Source organism: Pteropus alecto, unplaced genomic scaffold (genome assembly GCF_000325575.1).
Source record: "Pteropus alecto unplaced genomic scaffold, ASM32557v1 scaffold103, whole genome shotgun sequence".
Classification (NCBI taxonomy): domain Eukaryota; kingdom Metazoa; phylum Chordata; class Mammalia; order Chiroptera; family Pteropodidae; genus Pteropus; species Pteropus alecto.
Genome location: NW_006436288.1, coordinates 1188959 through 1214443, shown reverse-complemented (window position 1 = coordinate 1214443; position 25485 = coordinate 1188959). Strand labels below are relative to the sequence as shown.

The 25485-nt window shown below is 42.2% G+C and overlaps 1 protein-coding gene and 1 pseudogene across 1 annotated transcript in view; one reads left to right on the top strand and one right to left on the bottom strand.

Moving 5' to 3' along the window:
* EMP1 (epithelial membrane protein 1) overlaps positions 1–1199 on the bottom strand; it is a 19412-nt gene extending 18213 nt beyond the window's left edge. The window contains exon 1 of the mRNA XM_006912638.3: positions 1046–1199. The gene's annotated coding sequence lies outside the window, so the exon portion shown is untranslated. The remainder of the gene's footprint in view (positions 1–1045) is intronic.
* Positions 1200–24513: 23314 nt separating this feature from the next.
* Positions 24514–24632, top strand: LOC112480343 (annotated as a pseudogene).
* The last annotated feature ends 853 nt before the right edge of the window (positions 24633–25485 follow it).

Genomic DNA, 25485 nt, shown 5'->3' with positions numbered 1-25485 from the left:
TTTGCATTTGTACAACCGATTTAGAAAAGAGCGAGAAGATAAAAGTTCCAAAACAATCACTGCCTTTCATGCAGAAAAATTCCATATCCACCTAAAAAAAAAAAAATGTATCATTTCTGATACATCAACTCTTCACTCAGAAAAAAAAATCAGCCGTTTGTGGAGTGGAAGCACAAAGCCATTCAATGTTTTTATTCCAGGAACCGATCAAGTTCCCCTGCCCCACCCTCTCCCCAGCACCCAGGCTCCCTCCTGCCTCTCCTATTCTGCACATCTGGCCTAGGAGAGAAGGAGCTCTGGAATCCACATCAGCCTCCTGATTCCATCAGACAAACCCCTCCCGAGTCTTATTTGAAACACCAGTTGCTTCTCTCTCTTTCTCTCTCTCTCTCTCCTCCTTTCTCCCTCCCTCTCTAACTCTAACGGTTTCCTTTAAAGAAAACCCACCCCCCTCCTCCCATCCTGTGGGGAGAAAAAACACTTTTAAACAGAAGTGAATGAACAAACGAAAGGGCAGTAGTAAAAGCAGCAGCAAAAATAAACTGAAAAGCAGACATCTATCCACCGTCAGCCAAAAAAGGCCAGCAAACAACTAAGAAGCAGAGAAAGAATTCAAGTCTTGAAGCAATTTGAATCAAAATGGAGGAATGGGAAACATCTGGCAAAGAGCGGTATGTCATTTCAGAGGTATGCAGTGCTTCCTCCGTAAAGAATATCCTATCCAGGTGTGTTCCGAAGTCCTCTCTCCCTTCACATCTTCAGAGCAAGAACCCAGTTACTGCAAGACATAATTGCAGCCCAGTACTGCTGATTTCCTTGACCGCCCCCTTCCCCACCATCAAAATATACTTTTCTAAACCTTATGGAAAAAGTTGTCTCAGTATCTACTTTTAGCCAGAAGTTTCGAGGATTCGACTCAAGGAATCAAAGAAAAATAGCAAAGGAAAAAAGAAAAAGAAAAACTTAGATGAGGTAGAAGAAAAGACAGCAGTGGAAAGTAAAGAGAAAATGCTCAGTTTCTCTGTAGCGTTGGGAGCTATCTTACCTGAGGGTCCCAGCGACTGAGTGGCAGGAGCTGGCAGCTGCCTGGTCAGTCCGCTCTTCTGGAGGTTTGTGACTGCAGTGAGGGGAGGGACCTGCCTCCCGAGGTTATAAGTTTCCTGCGCTGGTGTGCTGGGGTGTGTGATGGGCGGTTTCTTTTCACTGTGTTTTAAAGGAGTTTCTATGAATCAGTCTGCCTTAAAAAAAAAAAAAAAAAAAAGATTTGTTGGTAAGCTACGCCCTGCTAAGTTGGCAGTCAGTCAAGAGGCTGGGAGTGAGCCATCAATTCAAAGAAGCCTGTTTAGGCTCCTTCTGACTCAGACACACAGACCACAGTGGAAAAAGGAGTGACATTGCTTCAAATGAGTAATATGAGTCACACAAATAGATCTGTTTACCGAAGCCCATTCCTCCTTACCAAAAAGACCTGGTTACCATGGGGATAAGTCAAAACACAAGTTATCTTCCCAAACTCTCATCTGAGGAGGAGGAGGAAAAGGGACAGCGTCCTGCCCATTGAAATCCTATCTAATCATCAAAGGAGATTCCCATTCTTCCTCCCCCATCAAACACCTCGGGCTGCTGCTCACAGTCAAGAAAGATCAGATTTATTTCTTATTTACTTCCCTGCCTGACCCTGGTGCACTGTCCTGTGGGTGGATGTAAGGTGAGGCCCTGAAAGCAGAAGGGGACACGCCAAGAGCCCTCGTAACCCTCTCTCTGAAGGATGGAGCACCGGTTGGAGAGCAGGCTGGTTTTTCATCATGATCTGTGAGTGCTCATGTGGACTCCACATATTCGAGAGGAGGTCCTCTGGCTAAGAACTTTGCTCTCTGATCTCCATGCACTAATCATGTGGACCTTGCTCCACAATTGACTTTCTTGTGCTGGGCCCAGAGAATGATCTTCACAACCTCCCTACACCACTCCTCTCTCACTCAGCACTGGAGCCAGGAGGGGCCCTCCGAGTCAACTAAGGTGTTCCACTGCAGAGGAAAGCCCAGGTGCCCAAGTTCAAGCCCAGCTCTCCACTTACCATCCGTGTGACTGTGGGCAAATCAGCCTCTCCCTGCCTCAGTTTCCTTGTGCATAAAATGGGAGTAGAAGGTGCCTATCCCATAGAGTCGTGGTAAGAAATACACGTAGAGAGCTTATAACCATGCTTGGCACGTAGTAGCACTCATGGAGTGTTAACTATAATAATTATTTTACTGAAGAAGAAACTCAGACCCAGAGAGGTAAAGTGGCTGTTCCAAGGAGACGCAATAAATTAGCAGTAGCAGCTTGATCCCGAGTTTGCTACATCCAAGCATCATCAATATTTCTGTTATTCTCTGCTCTATCGTGATAACCTATTTCAATTCAAATTATTCTTATATAGTTATTTATTTAGTCATTCAACCAACCCATCTACAGGTCACCATGCATTCGGCACTGTCAGAGCAATTGGGTTGCAGATGCGAGCAAGGTCCCTGTGCTCTTGAAGCTTAGCTGCCGTTAAAACATAGAGAACAGACTGGCAGCCGTTCACTAAAATATCGATTAAAATTTGGTGGTAAAATTATAGATGAATTTTAGTTTCTTCTGGGTCACAATTCTGTATTTTCTAAATCTTCTGAAATGAACCTATATAACTTTGGTTTTTAGGGGAAAAAAAATTTTTAATGGAAAGGAGAGAAAATTTTCTGAAGTAGGTGACAGGAAAAACGCCACACACACACACACACAAAACACACACATAAAAACACGCACACACACAAACACACAGACTGATTTGGTGCTGCATCTTCCCAAGCCCAAAAACTGAATTCTGACCTGTAAGGATGGGACAGTGTCGATTTTTCATTAAAAACTGATGATATGACAGCAAATTGTGTCAGTTTCTTATACCTTTCCTCACCTCGCTCGTTTGACAATAAAAATGCCTGTTTGAGAGGCGCCACTCCCAGCAGTGGTTTTTGTCTCGGTGATCTCCGAGCCCAGTAACCCTTTGGGGGCAAAGGATGGTGAGGCCCAGGAGCCCTTAGCAGATATAAGGGTGGGATGATGCACATTCTCTCTGAGCAACAGTCTGCCACTCTCCCTGGCCTTCTCTCACCCTTCGATTAGCCTTTTCCCCCCAAGGCCTTCTGCCAGTTTCAAACTCTGTCTTCCCTAATAGCATGTAAGACAGGGCTGGGCTCCAGAGGTAGAGTCCTGGGATGCTGAAGGGCATCTGGTCCGGTGACATTTTTTAAAGAGAAATCAGAAGCCGGGGAAACTTGGAGGAGAGGCATTCTCCTCCTGTCCTCCTCTCAGGGTTAACAAAGAAAAGAAACACAAACTTTTCTTAAGGTACTTGAATAGAGGAGTATTTGGTCTTCCTCAATTCTCACACTGGGTTTGAAAGGAAGAGGGAATGGATTGAGGGAGGCTTTCTGAAAACGGGACTCAGAAAACAGGAGTTCTAGTTTTCCTCTCCCCCTGCCCGGCATAGGGTGAATAAGTGGTCTGCTCTCCTGCATTTCAACCTTGAAAATGAGTAGATATCATAGCCTTCCAAATGGACCTAATAAATTTCACTTTCTTAGGTGTTTTGGAGATGTTCAGGGTTTGGAGAAAAAGTGTTAAATCCTGTGAGCTCTTAACACACACACGTGCGCGCGCATGCACACAGACACACACACACACACACACACACAGTGATGCCATCTAAAGCTCAGTTGTGTAAATATTTTTTCACACACACACACACACACACACACACACAGTGAGGCCATCTAAAGCTCAGTTGTGTAAATATTTAAAAAAAAAAAATTTGCCAGTCCAGGATTTCTAAAGGCTCATAATTAACCCTTAAAATGTCACCACACTCATTTTATAAAACAAAGTTATCGAGTCTGGGAAGGAAACTCGATCTGTTCTAGCTGAAGCTCCAGTTCATTTTGCTTTTTAATCTGGAAGGGATTAAAATGCTAAATAAGCCTGTTTCTTTCCATGGCCACAAGCAGGACCATGTTAAGTCTGCAGAGAGCAAAGGGTTCAGAGGTCTAAAACCACATGGGGCTGGAGAGTGTGGCTTTCTGGAGTCTACGACCTTTTCGAGCAATTTGGCGTCATCTGCCTTTCTGCTCTGGGCTCCCCACTTCCCTCATTCAGAAGGCAGATTAGATAAGTTCACTTCCCATAGGAGTAAAGAACTGGGCAAAGTTTCCTTTGACCCCAATAAACTCACATATTCCTGAGAATGAATGTCCCCTCTTGTCCAGAGCCACAGTCATCCTCAGGCATGGGAATATCTTCTCCACCTTCTGCAGCAGTAAGAATCAACTTCTGGCGCGATGCTTCCTGGGATATATTTTCAAGTTTGAACTGATGTAAACAATTTTAACAAATGTGTGAATCAAGGGCTTTTAATGACTGAATATAAAGAGAAAGCTCCTCAGGTAGGTCTGGCCATCTATAGCCCCCAGAAAAGAAAACTAATAATAGCTTGAACTTGTTTTGGCTCAAACTTGGTTACCAAAAGGAATCTCAACATGTTCCCCAAAGCTATGCAGGGGATGTCAACGTTCATATTAGCAAACACTGCTTGAAAGGTAAATCGAATTTAAAAAAATGTTATGTAGCCTCTTCTAAAGCCAAATAAATGTGTATTCCTTGCCACATTGTTTGAAATTTGAGAATTTTCCAGAAATTTCAGATTCCGCCCTCTTCCCTTGCTGTCACTTCTTTCTGCTATGCCCCTCTCTTTATTTCTCCCTCAGGCTGTTATCTTCGTGCTTTTACTGTTTGCTTTCTTAAAATTTTCTCAGTAAGATGTAATTTTAACATAATTTTGCAAAATGAGAAGTCTCTAAAATCCCCTTACCCTCCCCGTTTCTCGTCTCTTAGCTCGTCCTGAAACTGCTTTCGAAAGATAAAATTGATGAAACTCCAAGAGCTTCGAGAATGTGGCCCATTGCCCTGACTCTTCCGGCTGGTGGAAATTCTCGCTAACAAAGCAATGTACATGGCTGTAGAAGAGACGTGTGTTGACAATGACATCTGAACCTGTGAGGGGAAATAAGCCAACCCTGCCACCTTGGACAGTTACCAGATTGATAGTAATTGCTGTAATCAGCTTGTTCGGGCAGCTAGGATGTGTATAGATGGTCGAAATGGCTGAAAAGCAGAACTTCTAAGTCATGTCCACATGGCTCCAGCTTCACAGCCAAAGAAGAATAACGATCAAACAAAATAAGAAGTGAAAAGATCCTGTCTTTCTCCAACTAACATCAACTGCAACACTAGGAAGAAAATCTTAAAGGTAGATCGCCTTCTTCACTCTGTCCCTCATCTTACTGAACGCATGGTTCCTAATGCTTAATGGACTATTTCAGGTAAAGAACTAAAGATTTATAAGTAATTAAAGAGTGACCGCCCCTCCCTTTGCATACAGCAGGCAGCAGGTCCAGGAGGCAGATGCCGACTAGGTAGCATGTATCCCATTAAAATCTAATATGTTTCATCAATGAAGTATCCAGTCCCCAAGTAAAAGAATCTCATACCCTCCTTCAAGATTTTCCCCTCAAACTTGGGTGTGGGTCAGAGCACCCTCTACCTAAGCTCCCGCAGCTGTAAGAAAAGCAGTGAGCACACACTTTTAAATTTTCCCTAGGAAAACTGTCATGGAAGGGAACCCGGTAGCCCATCCTAAGGAGGCTTAAAATGTATTTCTCACTGAAACTTTGGGGTCAGCAGAGCACACAAGGCATAGGGACACTCTAGAAGTGACCTTTGAGGCTGTTAACACTTTCAGGGTCACAGATTCTTTCCTGGTGAAAACAAATAAACACTAAGTAGAGGACGCAATCATTCAGCCTCATTGGAAACTCTTTCCGGTTAAATTTTAGAATAATAGGTTGGATATTTTTAAGTCTTACAAGACTTAAATAGCCTCTTTCAAATCCTTAAGACTCACATGCACGCACAAACACAAGGGGGCATTTGCCATTCCAAACACACAGAGGCCAGGTTTACCCTCGTCATTATGGGTGATATGTAGGACGGTGCCTCAAGGCACGCAAACCCGGCGGAGTCTGTGGCCACAGGATTCACAACCATTCTTCCCTAGCAGGGCTGGGCGAATGCTGGCAAACACACAAAGCTCCTTTTCCAGACCCTACACTGATCATCTCCCTTTGGTTAACACACCATGCCTTCAGCCAAATTACAGTGCTATCCCATGTGATTTACTCAGTTTCATTTGCCTAATTATAATTTCACCTTGCCATACTCGCCTGTGATTACACCCAAGCATCTTAATTAAAGTTGGGGGTCCCTAAATCTCTGCTACCTTTTATGACTATTTTTAGGGCGGTCACATCCACAGAGACTCAAACTAACCACTCTGTTCTTCTTAATTTTTATTCTTAAATAAAGACTTTATTTTTGATATTCTGAGGGCATCTTAATGTACCCTTTGTACTAAGAACTTCCATTTGAAGATCCCAGGCATCATACTCTCCCAAATACCCTTCCTTCTGGATTGTGTGCTGAGCAGCACTGACCTATTATTGATGGGAAAACAACTATAAACCAACCAGACATGGGGAGGTTCACTGCCACCATCCTGCAAACCTCTGAGACTGCACACAGGATCCATGACCCAGAAAAAGGATAATTTCTGATACATTATCTTTGAACAAAATCCCAATGATTCACGAAAGTATAAATAAGAAAGTTAAAATCATCTAAAACCTCACCTCTGAGATAATTATTATAAATATTCTTTTATATATATGTATGAAATATACAGAAGTTGACAGCTTCCATGTCAATAAATGTAGATCTACATTGTTATTTTTAATGGCTACAAAGTATTTCATTATGTTCATCTTCCATAAAGTATTTTTAAGTTCCTTATTAATGGATAATGGATAATTATTTTGCTTTGATTTTTTTTTTTGTCACCATAAACAACACTGTGGTGAAACTCCACGTACGTAACATATCTGTACATGTAATGACATAATTGTCATCTTATTGAATATTCTGTCCCCCATTCTTTGGATTGGCATTTGGTACAGATTTTATCACTCGATCCTATGCAACCTTAGAAAACTTACTTAAGCTCTTGGGATCCTATTCTTTATGATCTCAAGGGTCCCTTCTAGTATTTTTTGAAGGTCATTTTCCCAATTCTGAAAGCTCATGTGAAGCATGTATAAATGGATGCCTACCAACTTTTTCTAGCTTCTTCCTTCTCCTTTTAATCTCATAAACAATGACAGTTCATATTCTTGTCCTTCTGATCTTTCATCTGAGAACATGGGTCCGAATGGGACTGCCCAACCCTAAAAATACAAGGTTGGGTGGTTGCCAGGAATTTGAGATTTTAAAGATTCTTTAGTTCTGGCCAAATCTCCATGGGCTGCTTCATTAGTGTTCTCAAGCTTGAGCACACCCATTTCCCAAAATTCCAGGCTCATGGCATCATTTCGCCCTCATTGTATGCCTTAATCCCATGGCTCAGGATGTGACCCTAGACAGTTGCACAGGATGGAGCCCATTCAGAACTCAGAGAGGCCACAGAATCTGTGCCAGAGATCTGTCCCTGATGAGCTTATAGCACATTGCCTCCTGGTGCGGTACCCTCAGCAAACTGGATGCAACGAAACAGGCAAGTCTGTGCTGGTGGAGCCTTTGCCAAGGAATTTCCAGCCATAGCTCAGAAGCAATAAAATGCAAAGTCCATACTAGCTGGTGACTAGTGACAGCTGCACAGACTCTTTAGCCCCATGCTGGCTGATATGGGCAGAGCAGGGGCTGACTCACTGGGCACTGGCTATTGGACTATCCTCAGCTTGCTGGGCGAGTGCCCTGTGAACTGCTCTGAAAATTCAGGTCCAAAATAGTGTAAACTCCAGGAGGGAGGCCTGCTAAAAATAATAATTACAACAGTAAAAACCTTTGATTTGTATGGCATCTATGGACATACATACATTCCTTGTATTTTAACCTTTTTTTTTTTTTTTAAATCTTAATGGAAGGATAAAATTGAGGCTCAGAAAGCCCTTATTGCTTGACCAAGGCAACAGAACAATTAAGGAACAACGGCATCTAGGTTTCTTAGGTTGTTTTATTTTAACTCTTTGTTTGCTGTAACTTTTCTCTTACCTTTTTATGGCTTATGGAAGCTATAAAGCATCTGCTGTAGATCCAGTATGGTCCAAAATGGTAAAAGACTTCTAGTATGTGGGGTGGGTTTTAGTCCAGTTGACTGCTATCCAAATCAGAGCTTCCTAGACACAGAGCAGCTTGTGATTCCAAGAGACCTCCATCCCCAGCACCAATGTTCTCTGAGTGGAAATTCACCCAGGCAAACATCTGGGTTCCTCATTCCAGGCTTATCTTGCCTGCCTGGTGATCTGATGAGAACAAACCTTCCCAAGGAAATTTGCCTGAGCATCCTGCTCTACCAAATTCACAACAGTGAACCAGCTCAAGCTCGGGTTCCAGGCACCCTTTGAACATACTGAATATTTTCTCCCAGAAAGAACTCTTAGCTAAAGAAGTAAAGATTATAAGGGCTTTATGACAGAAGCTGTACATCTGATGAATAGAATAGAGGAAGGATTTAAGGACACAGTTAAATTATCTTATCAAAAGAGAACATAAATTGTTTTCAGAGTACATAGAGGGGCTGCATCTATGGGATTTAAAAAGAAATTATGGTCAGAGAAAGGGCAATAACAATGATGTTTAGAATGTGGCAAAACACATAACATAAGGTTCTATTTGGGACAGTGGAGCACCGGTTGCCAGGGTAAGGAGCTGCCATGCTGTGGAAAATCCACATTGGGGGTATGGAGACACTCTGGTGACAAAAAGCACAGCCCCACTTGAGAGAGCTGGAGGGAACATTCTCCTGGCTGGGATGGGGCCATCCATCTATGCACATTCTAGAAAAGCAACACAGAAATCGATAAGAGCTCAATCATTTAGGCTGCAGCAAAGGCTGATGAGGGTAGGAGTTCTTTATTCACAGATGCATCTCAAGCAGCTAGAGCAGTTCCTGGCACTTGGTAAGAATCCAGTAAATATTAACTGAGTGAATGAAACAAAACTTTTGCCTAGGTTTGAAAAAAGAATGTGGGGTACTTTCAGGAAGTAGGTATAGTGATTAACAGCATGTAATACTTCTCCCTTAATCCACTATAATAATAATAATAATAACAATAATAATACCAGAAATCAAGCAGGTCATTCACCACAACAGCAATGAGTAAACTAAAAAAGCAAGCCCAGGCTCATTTCACAAACATTGCAACACATTAAGATGAACAACTAGTGGGAAGGGACCTGGAAAAGATGTGGACAATGACAGTAACACTAGCATCTGCTACGCTCTCAGCCATGCACCCACTTATGCTGACCATTTTAATAGAGGACAAAGGGAAAACATGACTGCAAGAAAAAGGAATGTGTCATACAGTGAGCAAGCCACCTGGGCTTTGTTTTTTTTTTTTTAATTTTTTTATGGTGACATTGGTTAACGAAATCCAATAAGTTTCATCTGTACACTTTAACAGTAAGGCATAATATATTTACACTGTGTTCACCTCTCATAGTTAGATATATATATATACACACACACACACACACACACACACACACTGTGTGTTCACCTCCCATAGTTAGATTTCTTACTGTCACCAGCCATCTGGGCTTTTAATTGTCTCAAAACTAAAAGCATCACAAAGGTCAGATCACAGAAATCACTGGGTTGAAGATAAGGCTCAACTCAAGTTATCCAAAATCATATTCATGCTTTTCCCTCTCACATGTGTACTTCTCCAGTGTTTCTTTCTTCTTTGCGGAGCCTTCCTTGACACCTCACTTTCTAAGACTGGAAGAGATGCTATTTGGGGCTCCAAATCTCTCTGTGCTTACCTTCTAACAGACCTTCTTGCTAAATTCTGGGCTCCTTACAGCAAAGTACCATGTTATTCCTTGATGTATCTCAGCTCCTAACACAATATCTTACATGCAGTAGATACCCAATGAACAATTGTCTAAAAATTAAATGAATTAATGGCTCCATCATCTACCCAGTCAACTTTCGCCCTCCATGTCAAAGCCACCAAGTCCTGTTTAATACATTTAGAAAGTATTTCAGACCCAATCCCTCTGCTGCTATGGCCTTTGCTCAGGTCTTCTTTTGTCTAGACTATTATAGTGGCCTCCTAACATTGGTGTCCTTGTCTCTGAGTACTCTCTGTTCCAATCTGTCCTCCATACCAGACATGACAAAACTGGCAGCTCACACACATAATTTGTTTGACCCTGAAGAATTTCTAAAAATAATCCAAGTTACTTCCCTGCTTTTTAAAATTAAGAAATTTCAAATAAAATTTTGGCTTTCCACATGGCTGTAATAAGCCAGGAAGAGCTGGAGGCAAGGAGCCTGCCACCTTCAGCAGAGACTTCCCCCTTCTTCTCACTTGGCTTTACGGGCTTGGTCCCCTGTGGGTATAGATGTTTGTGGCTCCCGCTCTGTCCTGCAACCAGAGGTATCTGCATGAAACACAAATACGATCAAATTGGATCACGTGGCTGCAGTCTAACTTTGCTGGCAAAATAAAATCATGGTACACAAGGCTCATCACATGCCAGCTGCATCCACCCCCTTCTGCCCACACTGCACCTTGAGCATGCTGAGCATTTCTTACCCTTGACACTCTGTTCAAGGTCTAATTTCCAGCTTGAGTGCCTGGCCCTGTGCTGCAGTGGTCACAAAAAAAAAAAAAAAATGTGCTAGAATCAGACTACTTCTGTGCAAACCCTCTCTAAGCCTTCATTTCCTCTTTGTGAAATGGAGATAATGCTAGTTGACACCTCATGGGGTTATTGGAGGAGCAAATAAACAATACCTGTAAAGTTTTTAACATGGGGCCTGGCACATAGCAAGGGCTTAACAAGTGATACTCGTGTTTTTGTTGCTGTTGTCCTGCCCTTCTCTCTCTGAAGAAATGCTGTTCTACCTCCAGAGCCAGTTCAAAAATCACCTCAGTGAAGGCTTCCCCATCTCTCCACCCTACCCTAAGCAGAATGAGTAATTCCTTCCCATGAGCCGGAGGGTTCTGCACATCTTCTAGGATGGGGCTGACTACACCGTCTCACCCTTAGCTGACCTGTGTCCAATGCCTCTGTGCACCACGCACTCCTTAAGGGCCACTTTGGGCATCTTCAAATATCCAGTGCCTGGACACCATAGGTACTCAATGTTTCCTGGAGGAGCTGGGTTGGATATGAAGACAAACAGCCAGAGGGGTCAAACAATTTTTTTCCCAGAATACTGTACATAAAAGATTGTCATGTGATGCCATTTGCCACTTGAACACACTCAATAAGAGAATAAAAAGGAAAAGGATAAGTTCGGAGCGTTGAAAGCAAGCTACATCACTTAACTGTACGACTTTTACTTCTCTGAGTCTCAGTTTTCTCATCTGTAAGATGGAAATAATAATGCTTTTCCCACCTCCATGGAATAGATGAGGATCTAATGAGGGAAACATAGGTGAAAACATTTTGCAAACTATAAAACTTTTGTTTCAGTGCCTAGCAGAAGCTGTGACCCTTATTGTAACTATGAGAATTGGAGAATAAAAAATGAATTTTTTATAGGATCTGCATTACTAACATACAGTTATAAAGTGTAGTGTGTTTAGGAAAGTAGAGAATTAGCCCCCAAAACAAATACCAAAAATCCATGATGGGACTTGGCCGAGAAGTTGGGCTTGGTTTGAATCTCAGCTTTTCATTTCGAAGGACTCTGGGCAAATTCTTAACCATTCCAAGCCTCATTTCCTTTATCTCTAAAATGAAGAGAGTAAAATCCATCCCAGGAGGTTAAGAGGAAGATGAAAAGACCTAACTTTTGTAGAAATCTTGAACAATGCTTGAAACCAAGGCTCTCAATAATGTCTGCAGACTCAATGAGTGATAATCAATGGGTATTAGATAAAAGAAAGACAGAAACACCAACTTGAATTTAAGTATATTAATAGCATTAGAATGAAGGCGTAATATGTATTTCTGATTTGGGATGGAAGGGAATTGAGTGTTTAAGGCCCTCTACCCAAGTGGAAGCCCTCTGCAGCCTTGCTCCCGCTCACTCATCTGGATTTCTGCAGTCACTTCCTCTCTTATCTCCCCACTCCAGGCACCTGCTTCTGACTCTTCTTCGCTCTTCTCAGAGTGGTTTTCCAAAACTACCATGTCTCTCTTCTGTGGAAAGCGGTTCAATGGCAGCCCCTTGTCGTTAGGATACAAACCCAGTACTTAGCCAGCATGCAAGGTCTTTGATGGTCTAATCATACCTATCGCACCGGTCCCACCTCTCACCAACCTGTTACCTCCACCCTCGCACTTCATATCCCTGCCACATGGTTCTAGCACACCTCCATGCTTTCAATGTCCTGCTTTGGTGAAATACCCTTTCCCTCCCACCTGGTCTCCAAGACTTAGCTTCTCCAGGAAGACGCTCTCCACCCCAGAGTGGATTTGGTTTCCCTCCTAAGAGCTCCCACAGCCTCTGGACACACCTGTCTTTAGCACCATCACAAAGAAGCACAGTATCCATTTACTCATTTGTCTCTTCTTTCCATCAGATGGTGAGATTGTGGAAGACAAGGACGGTCTTTTGTGTTTGAATCATCACCAATTACCAACCATGCCTAAGCTAGTTGCTGCTCTATTATCTTTATTGAATGAAATATATTTATAAATGAATGGATGATTATGAAAATGTACTATAAATAGGTTAATTTCCCTGCCCCCTCCACAAAAACCACTCATCTCTGTCTTTAGCAGCTTACCTTTACAAACATAAAGAAGTCAAAAATTAAGCAATAGTGGATGATGAGACCGTATAGCATTGCGTTCAAGCACACAGACAATGGTGCTAGACAGAGGCTGAGTTTGAATTTTGACCCTACCACTTACCAGCTGTGAGAACTAGGTGTATTATGTATCCTCCTCAAGGCTCAGTTTCCTTCTCTGCAAAACAAATATAATGAGAATACGCTTCATAAAGTTTTTATGGGAATAGACATGATACAGATAAAGCACAGTGCATAGCATGTAGTAAGTGTTGAATAAATGTTAAAAATAAATTAAGGGTTAAGAAGTTTCAGTAACTGCTTGCCTGTTAGATTTATGGGAAGCAAAGAGAGGCCTGAGTCACCACCATGATATAGAATCTAGATCACACGTGGGAAGGACAGTGTACAAAGCCGCGGAAATGCTTGTCCCCTATGCAGAAAGGGAGTCCTGAGCTCAGTGAAGAGCATGCCCACTGGCACATTGGCTGAAACACTCAAGAAACCAAATGTGATATTTGCAGCAAGTCCTAATCTTCACACCACTGAGAGTGTTGGCCTCTATCACCCTCCATGGACCTTTAATTTGCCCTGAAACACTCAGCCCTCTCCATCCCATGCTTTATTTCCCAACCTTCCAAGTGCCTTCTGGTCTTCTCGACTCACTACGCATTCCATCAGAACTGATGTAGGCCAGTTTTAAAGGCCTGAAACTTCTCATGGTGTCATAGTCAGGTTTATCAGGATTTTATCATATGGCTTTTGAGCATCACATGGGTGAACTGCCAAAATCGGTAAGGGAGAGGAAGAAATAATGCATGGGGAGGGTTGAAGTCCCAGGGCCAGCTCTCCTCAGTTTCCATCCTGAGTGTCACTTCTCGGGGAAGGACCGACAGACAATCATCAATTCTGTGATGCTGGTGAACTAGCACTTTCTGCTAAGATGGTTTCCAAGAGCCTATAGCTCCTTGGCCAATGCTTTCCTTAGACCTTCTCCTTGGCCAGCCCCATCTACCTTCTCCTGCCTCTTCTCGACTTCTCTTTCCCATCGGCAGCCCCAAGGCCCTAGAAGTACTCTCTGTCCTGGCGGCCCCAGGTCAGAGTGCACAATCCAACAATACACAGTGTCTGTCACAAGGGTGCATCACTTAACTTCTCTTTATCTCCCTTTTGTCACTTATCCCAGGCTGAGAGCTCTACAGTGAAATATAAGTTTGACTGCTGTTAGCACTCCCTCAGCCTTATAAGATTCCCAACAACCATAGGGTGCCCATCATTCTACTTCATATAGTTATGCAATATCATGATAATGAGAATAGTGGGTATGACTTTCTGAGTGCTTTATGTGTACCTTACAACAGCTCTGGTTTTTTGTTTTTGTTTTTTTAAGATAGTATTCTCAATTTAGAGATGAGGAAACCGAGGCTGTGAAAATTAAGTAGCATGCCAAGTCACAAGATTAGTAAGTGGCCAAGCAAGACTTGAACTCATGGCCCTCTGGCTGAGGGCAGAGCCCCATTCTTCTGCCCATAGCGAACTCTGCTAGAGCAAAACACACCCCCACACCCGTGCTGCCTCTCAGTCTCAGATGCAGTGATGGGGACCCCCAGACATCCCCGGTAAATTTCTGCTTGTTGATGTGTCTACCCAAAGGGTATAATTAAGCAATGTAATTGTTTTTCTTTAAAGTGAGTAACATGAGCCACAGAGAAAACATTTATTGCCATGTACAGAATTTCAACATAACGATATCGATTTCGTTCCTCTCATTCCTTCTTCTAACTAAATAAAGCTTTCTCCACTTTCAAAGGTTTAGATTTAACCTCACCCCTGCATGAATTTCCTCTGGCTACTCACTGATCTACCCTTTTGTTAAAGTACTTATCCAGCCTGGACCATGCAATTTCAGTACTTTTATCTTTCACACTTTTATTCAAATGTCATCTTCTCAGTAAGAACTTTTCTAGTCACTTGTTCTAAAAAGCAACCCCTCCCCAACACTTGCTATCCCCCTTCACTGCTTCATTTTTGCCCTAGGCACTCACACCATCTAGCATATATATACCCTACTATTTTTCCTAGTTATTCCCTGCCTTCCCCATTAGAGCATAAGCTCCCTGAGATAGAAATTTTATTTATGATTTTTTTCACAGCTGCCCTCTCCAGAGCAGTGTATGATAGGTGCTCAGTACTTATTGTTTGAATGCTTGATGTGTTTTCTTTCTAGTTTACTTCAGCTAAGTTAGTTATTCCTCTTTAAAGAACTATAAAGTCCGCAAAGATAGTAAACAGATCTTATATATCTTCTGTATCCCCACAACACTTTGGAAGGTGCCAGGCACATAGACAGGAATTATTTTAAAAACTACTTGCCTGATTAATTGAGTAGTAAATTAAGCAAAATCGAGGGCCATAAGCCCTAGATTGAGGTTATGTGGATGTTTTCATCATTGTGAATTTACATCTGTTCAGAAGAGAATTTTAATCTTCATAGCAGCAGGTGGAGGTGGGCTGCTTCACGGTAAAAACTGATTTATTCTTTATTCCTCAATATTAACTGCTAGTGACCCTTTACCTTCTCAAATTATTTTGCTGTTCTCCCAGTTTGGCAAGCCCATTGGGTCCCTTTGGTAGTTGTCATTCTGACAGCTCCCTAATGCTAAGAGTGGAATTCAGCATGTTGTACAAATTCTTGTGCCCGCCAGGTCCAGGTGAGGATGCACATGTCCCAGACCAGTAGGAGTGACTGGCTCAGACTGCAAAGAGGTTTTGCCCCGGCTTTGCCTTTATGAGGCAGGATGGGCGTGTACCGCCTGCACTACACACAGGCTGTGCCCAGGGAAGATCGCTGGTTTCCATGGCTATCTCACTCACAGTGTGTCTGTGTGTGCACGTGCATGTGCACGTGTGTGTGATTGTGTAATGAGCCAGCTCTGCCTGATTCAGAGCCCTCTCGAGATGGGCTGGCTCCTCGGGGAGCACCAGCTATTGAAATCTAGTGTGAAGGACCAGCCTTGACCCCAAGAGAATTCTCAAGGTGCCAAGTCAGAGGATTAGCTCCACCGGCCACCACCCAAATCAAGCCACATGCTGCAGTGGGTAGACAGTGAAATCATCTTTCCTTCTGGTTTTGGTGGTTACTGTTTTTAACACTGTTGAATGGCCAGGAAGAACCTGAGGGGAAGGTAGCCAGAGCAGCAAAGGCCAATTTCCTGGCTCAGGAGCCCCACAGCCCAGGCAGTTTCCTGTTTGCCAGAGGAGAGCTGGGGAAGTGGTGGGGGAGGGGTGCTATTCCCAACAGTTTAGAAGTTTAACAACACTTTAAGGAAGAGAAAGAAGACATCTTTAGCTCTGCGCTGGCTCAGTCTTCATAGCAATTATTTTCTCTGTTGGCTTGGGGTAGGGGAGGTTGATGGGCAGGAGGGAGCAGAAGTAGGGAGAACAGAATGGGAAAAAAGGAAGTTTTAGCGGAACAGGATGGACTTAAAATTCTCCCTGCCTTTCATCTATCCAAAAACCAGCCTTTCCATGGGTGTAGGAGGCCACTGCAACTTTTATATATTTATAGTATTTGGCAGATTTGTGGAACACAACTCTAACAATGCATTTTAAATGAAGCTAAATGAAATGCATTCCTAGTCCATGGGAAAGTTCTTTTTTTGTTTGTTTTGATTTGGGTTTTGTGTTTTTTGTTTTTGTTTTTTTTTTGTTTGGTTTTGTTTTTTTTTTTTTTTTGGATATAATATGTGGAGAATTGGTGCTGGCTGAAGCATCACAGATAATTACAGTGTGTGGAGCAGACATGAGTCTGGGTGGGAGCCTAGTGACCCAGACCAGAATGGGGCAGTCACTCAAACTGTTCCCAGATCTTGGAGCCTCTAGGAGTGTCCACCTACCATGTTTTCCAAAGACTTTTGACGGCCTGGTTCTCTCCATCCATATTAGTCCCGTGTAACTCTCTGTCCATCAAAGGACACCAAGCATCAGGGCTTCTCAGGGATTTAGGTTCTGGAATCAGCATGCAGGACTCATGAGCCTAGATCCAACATTCTATTTCCTCTGACCTACCAAATATGTTGCAAAAGTTTCTGTGTCTGAACTCTAAACTATATTTATGTTATTCTCTAAAAAACAAAAAAGATACAGATCTAATTGAACTTCATTGGCCCATGTGGATATCTATACATGTAACTTCTTTACTGATCTGACTGAATCTTGGTTTCCTAATTTGTAAAATAAAGGTATTGGCTATTGAACCGTATACGAGTTCTTCCAATTCAAACATTCCAAGATTCAACAAAAATTCATTCAGTATTATTCCTCCAAACAGATAGACTTTTTTTTTTTTTTTTTTCTCGTGAGCCCTGCTACTTGTTCCTCTGCCTTACTTTCTGTTTTGAGGTCTTTTTCTCCATTCCAAACGTATCAACACTAGGTCATCTTTTCAACTTCTTGGGGCTAGACTATTAGAGCTAGCTGTCTTCTTAGGGATTTCTTTGGTTTCGATTATTTTTTATGTTAAGTGATACCACATGTAGCTGCTCAAAATAACTAGCTTCAAACATCATTTCATATCTGATTCAGGACCTGTATATGGCTCCTTAACTTCCCACTCCCACTCCCTCCTTTAACCCCATTATCACCTGCTTCAGCATGACATGGTCCTATGGCTCTAGTCATATTCATATCTTACCCAGCCTTCCATCCGCCTTGAAGATTCCCATCCCTTTGCCTTAACAATAACATTTCCATGTGGTCTCCCCTACTGTCTGAACCAGTCTTTGTCCATCCTTCCTTCAAACCTCAGCCTGGCTACACTGCCAGGAGATGGACACCCACTCCCTTTAGTGCTCCCTTCGTATTCTTTTCTTTTGATAACAGACTGCATGTTATTCTCCAGTGGCTTTATGTTTGTTTATTTATTGAACATCCCCCCCTAAGGAAAAGTACAGGATTGTACCTGCCCTGTCTCTGCTCAAGTTAAATGTTGAAATGTCACAGCCCCTGCTTCCTTTCCTTGGTGTCCAATACAGTATGTGGCATATAGATGTTCAATATTGTTGTTGGGTGATAGTTAATAATGAAGGAACCTAGGTGAATTCAAATCTGCAATTAAGTCAACAGCATCTGGACTCGCCCCATCCCACTGTGTATTCCCACTGCAGTGAGAGTGCATATCAAGGGCTGGGAATGCAAGTGAGGCTCATGTGCTGAGCCCATGGCTTGGTTATACAGATCAAGTTGAAGAGGGCTGAGCTCTCAGAGTGTTCTGCTGACAGTCTGTTCTTCAACAAGTGACCTTATAGCTCCCTGATGCTGAATGGAATTCTTGGTTTTTAATCCTATCTCTGCAAATTAGGGGTGAGATGATGAGGCCAAGGAATCCTGTGATGATAGAGTCTCCACAGAGGTATCATTTTATTTTTATAAATATGATAGTCTCTATAGACTCAACCAGTAAGGCAGTTTATACATAATGATAAAGATTCCAAGATGTTTGCTCATATTTCCTGAGCAAACGTCATGTATAACCTAAGGGACAAGAAGCTTTGCTCTCCCTCCACCAATACCAACTCCATTACTGGCAAAAACATCCAAGAAGGGGGATCTTGGGAAAGATATAGCCTTCTCTCCTTTATTTACAGTTAATAAAGAATGAAAAAACACTTTTCGAAAAGTTTATTTTGAGGGCTCAGAAATTAAACCCTTTTCTCCACAGTCTTTTGGATTCAATAGCCTTCTTATTGCCGTATGAAACCTTTCCTGTGCACCCTCCAGAAGCACCATTTTTTGTGTAAGACTGCAGAGTTATACTGTGACTCTCAGCTTTAAGGTTCCTGTCAGAGGACTAGTTGGATCCCCTCAGGATTGCCTACCAAGCTCCAAGAGCACAACAAAGATACTGATTGTCACCATAGGGAAAAAATGGCACTGCTGGCGCCCCACACTTGTGTTTGTGTGCCTCGAGTGCTCTGTGGAAGGAAGCCAGATGCGGTGATAAATCTACCCTCAACCATGCTGCTACTCTATACTTATGTAGGCTTGTCCTTTGTGGCCAAGAGAGGTTGTTCTTGAAGGTGTCAGGGGATGTGCACAAGAAAATAAACTTGAAGAGACATGGTTTACACATTTTTTAACAGAAACATTATCTTCTTAAAAGTGTTAGAATGAATATCTACGCTTTTAATTGTTCAAGTCCTTGACCTTGTTTTATCTCACTCTGATAAGCCTAGCTCTTTGTTCCATCACTCAGGGCCTAACAGCATCTCTAAGAGCAGGGTCATGAACTTGGAAGGAATCTCCTCAATCAGGTTTGGCTACAGAGTTAAATCAACCCACCAAATGAAAAGGGTGGTGCCGTTCGTTCACACACCCATGGCAAAAGTCATTCAGGAGGAAACATCTAATTTTCAACCCGAAATCTTCCTTTCAGTGTATAGTGGGTAATTCCAGCCTCTCAAGCTATATAACATGCTTTTCTTCTTCCTTTCACTTCATTACACCACCTATGAGACATATAGGCATTATTACTTTTATTAATAAAATGAATTCAAATAGATTGGTTTAGGCATTTGGGGATTTCTTGAAATCACAGAGGGCTCCCTGGGCTAACCTGGATCAGAACTAAAGTCTTTGAAGAAGAGGCTCTGGGATCTGGAGTCAGAGGGACCAGATTTAATCTGATTTCCAGCTGCAGGGTCTTAGGCAAGGCATTCAGCCTCTTTGAGCCTCAGTTTCTTCATCTGTAAAATGAGGATAATACCATCTAGCTGATTGGATTGTTAGTAACAATAGGCGTGATAAATATAAGTAAATCGCTTGGCACATAAATATCCAAAAAATGGTAGATTTAATCTAATAGATTAATATTAGCTGAATAGGTGCCATAGCACGCAGGAAAAAAAAAAGAAAGAAAGCTCATGGATGAAGAGCAGTTCATTCCTGAGGCATTTCTCTAGCTTAGGTCACCAAAGGATTAGAACTAACACGTGCGTACAAGAGGGCAGAGCTAAGCATAACAGGTGAAAAGAAAGGTGGAGGACAAGTCAACAGAAAAGAACATTCCAGATGAAATTACACCTTTGGGAATCCAAAGGCAGGGGCTGGGTTTTGAGCTCTGCTCATTGCTGTGTACGTGTAATGAGCCAGAGAACAGGACTGGGTTCCTCTCTCCAGCAGGGACCTGAACTGTGACAGGAGAAAAGCCATTTTCCTTCTCTCTGGAAGGGCTTGTTGGAACCAGGGAAGCAAGTGAACTGTAACACCATTTCTCCTGGAGCAGATGTGTGACTCAGCTAGGAAGTGTGGGAAATAGAAGGCAGAGGAGAATCTTTATAATCCTGATGCTTATGCAGAATGCAATGATTCAAGGCTTACAGTGCAGCATTTTGGGGAAGGTGGCTCATCAGGCTCTCTGGAATCTTTAAAAAATGATGAATACAACCAACTTACAAGAATAAAATAAGAGACCTCTGTCACCACAAATGTCAAACAGAATCTATTCTACTTGGAGTCATGATTTACACCAAGTTTGTAGTTAAAAGCCAGAATGAAGCATATGTATTTTTCAAACCACATACTGAACTAGACTTAACTTATTTGTTTTCCTAAGCTCTAAACTAATTCTAAGTGGGTTTCAATATAAAAATTTAAAGATATATGAGCCAAGACAGAATCAATTTTATAAAACTGAATCATGTGCTCATTAGAATATCAAAATTTGCTTAGAATCAAGTACAGTGGCTTGAGGATTCAACTCCATTAGATTAAAACAAAAGGAATAAAGAACTCACAATTAGCTGATAGTGATGATAATGATGATGGTGATCATGATTATGATTATGATACTACTGTACTTTCTAGTACTGGATTCCCATCGTAATGACATATATCTATGTACCAAGGGTGTGCATCGTAATGACATATATCTATGTACCAAGGGCGTGCTTGCAATGATCTCAGTACCTTCTAACTAGTTAACCTTCTGACTGCTGTGGGCTTTGAAAAATACTTTGGGCTGCAAATCACAAGGGAAGATTAGGTCCCACTTAGGAAAGCAGAAGGTAGGTAATTGACTGTTTCAACTTAGTAATTATTCTTTTATTAGCATATTGACCAGAGATTATGCCAGAGGGTGTGTGATCAATATGTAGGCATTGTTACATGTGCACAAGTTTTAGTAATATAAATAATTAGCAACTTAAATTTATTCATTTTGTTGGAATGAATATGCTCTTTAGATTCTGAGAATCCTTGGAGGGAAATAAAAATATGGACGACCACCAGTGGGACAAGCGCAGAGTGAGTTATTTGTGTTGCTGAAATATATAGAAGTAAGAGGGAATAAGAATCACATGTCCAGGGTAACATAGAAGAAGAGGAAAGTTTGAGAAAATGGGGAGGTCAGGAGACGTACACCTGCAGCAGTAAATTGGCAGATCTTCCTGGAGAAGGTGAAGATGCTAGCAGAGGGGAATAAAGGAGTTTTACTCTATCAGCCAAAAGTTTGACGATGGCTCATATTTTCAGAGATGTGACAAATCACTATCGCTTGGCTACAAGGCCTGTTTTCTGTGGTTTCAGATTTACTCATCTGAGAAACTCGGGACTTCCTAGCCATTGTAAAGGAACAAACCAGGTGATCCCCAGGAATGAGTCGCTGATTCAGAAGCTGAAGAAAGAAAGGATTTGTGCATTTCCCGGCTCTTCCTCCTTCCGCATTTGTGCATTTCCTGGCTCCTCCTCCTTCCGCATTTCTGGCCTCTGTTCTCTTCTCGCCTGAGTTAGACTCAAAGCCTGTCTTGCCTGCTCTGCAGCCTTGACAGTTCTCCACCGGGAAACTCCTCCAAGGGGCTGAATCAGATCCCCTCAAATCTAGAAGAGTGAGTTTCTGCAGTCGCAATACCTTCTGAGTTTTCTTGCCAGCAGCATGGTTTGAGGTGTGGCCTCTATGTGGACCGCATATTTAAAATGTCAGCCCGCGTGGGAATGATTCTTTTCAGTTAGCCTGGCCCCACATTGAAGAGTTTAACTTGGATTCTGTTTCTCTCTTTTCATTTCTCTTCCCCTTGTCCTACTTTCCCCTGTGGCTGAGAGCTGTTTTTCCATTTCGTTTTGCAGACATGTGAAGCATCTCGCTCCCCCGTTTCCCCCGCCCCACACTTCCACATATCTGGAAGAGCAATATTCACATCTGGAGACCATTGTCATCTGGAAGATTTCTTTCGACATTCTTTTCTTTGAAACTCAATCCATGTCACCTCTCGTTCAAAAGGGCCTCTGAACTACTGGAGTCATTTGCAGAGGCTCAGGAAAAAGTCCTTAGTTTCATCCCTACGTGGTGGAATTTGTGACTCAGCCCAAACCCAAGATTATGTTTCTGATTATTTTTTCTTTTCATAATGCTTACTTCTCATGCTGAGAAGAACTGGAGGTCCTAGCCTAGGTCACATACAAAAAGAAGGTGGAAAGTGAGATACTCAACACTCACAGCAGTAAATCCAGTTCCTAGGTCTGTGAACTTGAACAAGATAGTCATTTCCTCATCAATAAAATTGTGGTACATTGTTAACGTTTAAGTTAATAACCCTGCTTTGTTATCCCATAGGAATGTGCCAGGATAAGGTGAGGTAACATATCTGCACATGCCTGGTCCCACACCTGAATAAGATAAGGACGGATGGAGAAAGGTGAAAGGGCTCCCGTCAGGTTGAGACAGTCTCAGCATTTGCACACCCCACTCTCCGTAAGTCCATGGAAGACCCCAAGGCTGTGGCTCTAGGACGCACCACTGGGCAGGGAAAAGGCAGAAGTCTCTGGAACACAGGAGTCCTGCTGTCAGCCACATGCTCTCATTCTAACCAAGTTGACAATAGAGTATTTAATCAGTGGTTCTCAAATTTAATGTGCATAAAAATTACCTGGCCATTCTGACAAAATGCAGATTCTGGTTTAGCAAATCTGAGGCAGACCGAGATTTTCATTTCCAATAAGTTCCCAGGTGATACCTATGCTGTTAGTTCCCAGACCGTATTTTGAATAACATGGTACTACAAAAGCAGATCTCCAACCCCAAAATTCGACCTCTGCTAACAAGAGAATTTGTCATTTTTACAGTGTCAAATCTCAACCTCAAGCATAGTCAGTGGAAGGGGAGGTGTAGAGGGAAATGAAATTCACATTCCTAAAATGCACCAAGACTTGTTCAGCTCAACTTTGACCCTTTCCTGCCAGAAGGCAAGAACCACATGGCCTCTTGGGTGTGAAGGGAAAACTAACTGCCCTACTTCACCCTATTTAGTGCCTTCAAGTATTTCCCCTCAGAGTCAGGTTCACGCCTAGTGGAGAGAATGCCATAGCTACGGGTGGCTGCCTTTGACCTTCAGCAAGTTGCCCAACTCCCAGCCAGGAGGCTTCTACGGGAGGGAGAAACACTAATGCTTTTTTATGTGGGCATTGCCAGACAGCCTCTCTTGCCCCTGAGCTATGTTGTCTGGCAACCAGAGGGCAGGAGAAAGGCAGGAATAAAAGTAGATAAGAAGATAGGAAAGAGAGAATGGTAACGGGAGAGACAGGGCTAAAGTCATCTGAGGGCTCCTGGTCACACAGACACACAAATCCAGCAGGGTGGAATGTTAATAAGCCTCAGAGGAAGGATGCCAGTGGGTGTGAACCTAGAAAGCAGTAGGCCAGAAGTTTACATTCATTTTTCCATTTTATTATTTTAAAAATACTAATAAGAAAAGGAAGAGGGGGGAAAAAATCCTACTTCTTAGATGAGCTGGCAAAGCAGGAGGAAAAAACTGAAAAACTGCTTATAAAAACCAAGGGAATCATTAAAGGGTGTGCAGGGGGGTGGGGAAAGAAGTTGGTAAAAATCCCGTACTAAAAACTAAAACATGTCTTGAAAAGCAGCCAAAAAATAGTTTATAGTAAAGTCTAAAAAGCTGAAATGAGACACCGCCCAGGCGTGGGCTCCTAGTGGCTCCTGAATGAGGACAGGAGGGGTGATTCCACATGGCCCGCTCGCTGCCACCAGCCTGCTGCCCCACCAGTGTGGCCCTGGATAGGGGCCACCCCAGCCAGCAAGAGGGTGCCAGACAGCAGACTGCAGTCCAGGGAGGCAGCTAAAGTGGCAGGAAGATCTTTTATTCCGGTCACGGTGTGTAACTTCAGTTTCCTCACGGATTGCAAGTTTTAGTTCAGGCTCGTAAGAGCCCCTTAAACTGTTTTTAATGCGTCTGCTCTTGTCCTCCTGCTTCCTATCATTCCGACACTCCAAACCCGACCTCCTATTGCCATAAGGATGAGCCTACTAAAGCACAGATGAAATCACGCTGCTCAAAATTTTTCATAGCTCCCCGTTGCCAACAAAAGAAATTCCAAACTTCTTAGCATGGCATTAGATGTGTTCCACAGTCTTGCCCTAGTCCGGTGTTTCAGAGTCATCTCCAGCTACTCCTACCAACTCCCAATCACCCTACAGCCCAGTCATTCTAAACCATACCATTCTCCGCCAGGAAGACATGAGCTTCCTCTTCTGTGCCTTTGCACACTGCTATAATTACTCATTTGGTTGATCTTCCAAATGAGCCCTATTTACCATTTTAAAAAATACATAGAAATAGTCTATGGCTATGCTACCCTGAACAAGCCCAATCCCGTCTGATTTCAGAAGCTCAGCAGGGTCGGGCCTGGTTAGTACTTGGATGGGAGACCACCGAGGAAGACCAGGTGCTGTAGGCGTAAAAATTAAAAAACAAGGGATTGTAAGCTGACAAGGTCCTTGCAATCTGTGAGGTCAACCAAATTTTAAATTTTTAAAAGTCATATGTGCACATAATTTAATTTTTTTCAGGTGAAGAAGACTTAAAATGCAAAGAAACAATTTCTTGCCTTCCTCTTCCCCCTCCCCATGCCCTCTCCTCAACTAATTCACCTTTCGCTCTTTAAATTTTCTCTCCTGGTGATTACTTTCATTTCTCTAGGAACTATTTTGTGATTTCTATAAAGTTATTTCTTAATTTAGCAATTTTACATAGACTTTTTTTGTATTCTGACTCTAATAGGCGAGTGTTTAGCACACATGGAACATATCAATATTTTTATTTTCCCAGTGAAAGTTTTTAATCACTTTATTGTTGGAAGTTCATACCAGTTTTTATTTCTTTGCTGTCCTGTCATGAGGAATCAGAAGGTAAAGAAAATAAATGTGTTTCAAGAAACCAAAAACAAAAATGACAATTCTAAAAGTTTTCAGAGAGAAGGCATAGATTCACTGAAAAAGAATACGAATTCTTAATATCAACAATGAATGCTAGCCAAGAGAATAATTTTTTCAGTATTGAAAGATAAGAACCTTCAACCTAGGACTTTAATAACAATTAAACTATCTTTAAAATTTGGAGCAAATTAATGATATCCCAGGCACATGTAAATATCTTTTAATATTCTCTTGAGAGAAGTACTCTAGAAAGAAGAGAAATACAAGAGAACCCTGAGACTTATGTTAATTAAGAATAAATAAACATTATATAAATTTTAATTTCTAAAAAAGAAACAAAAAAATGAAAGATGTGGAGTAGAGAAGTAGAATTAA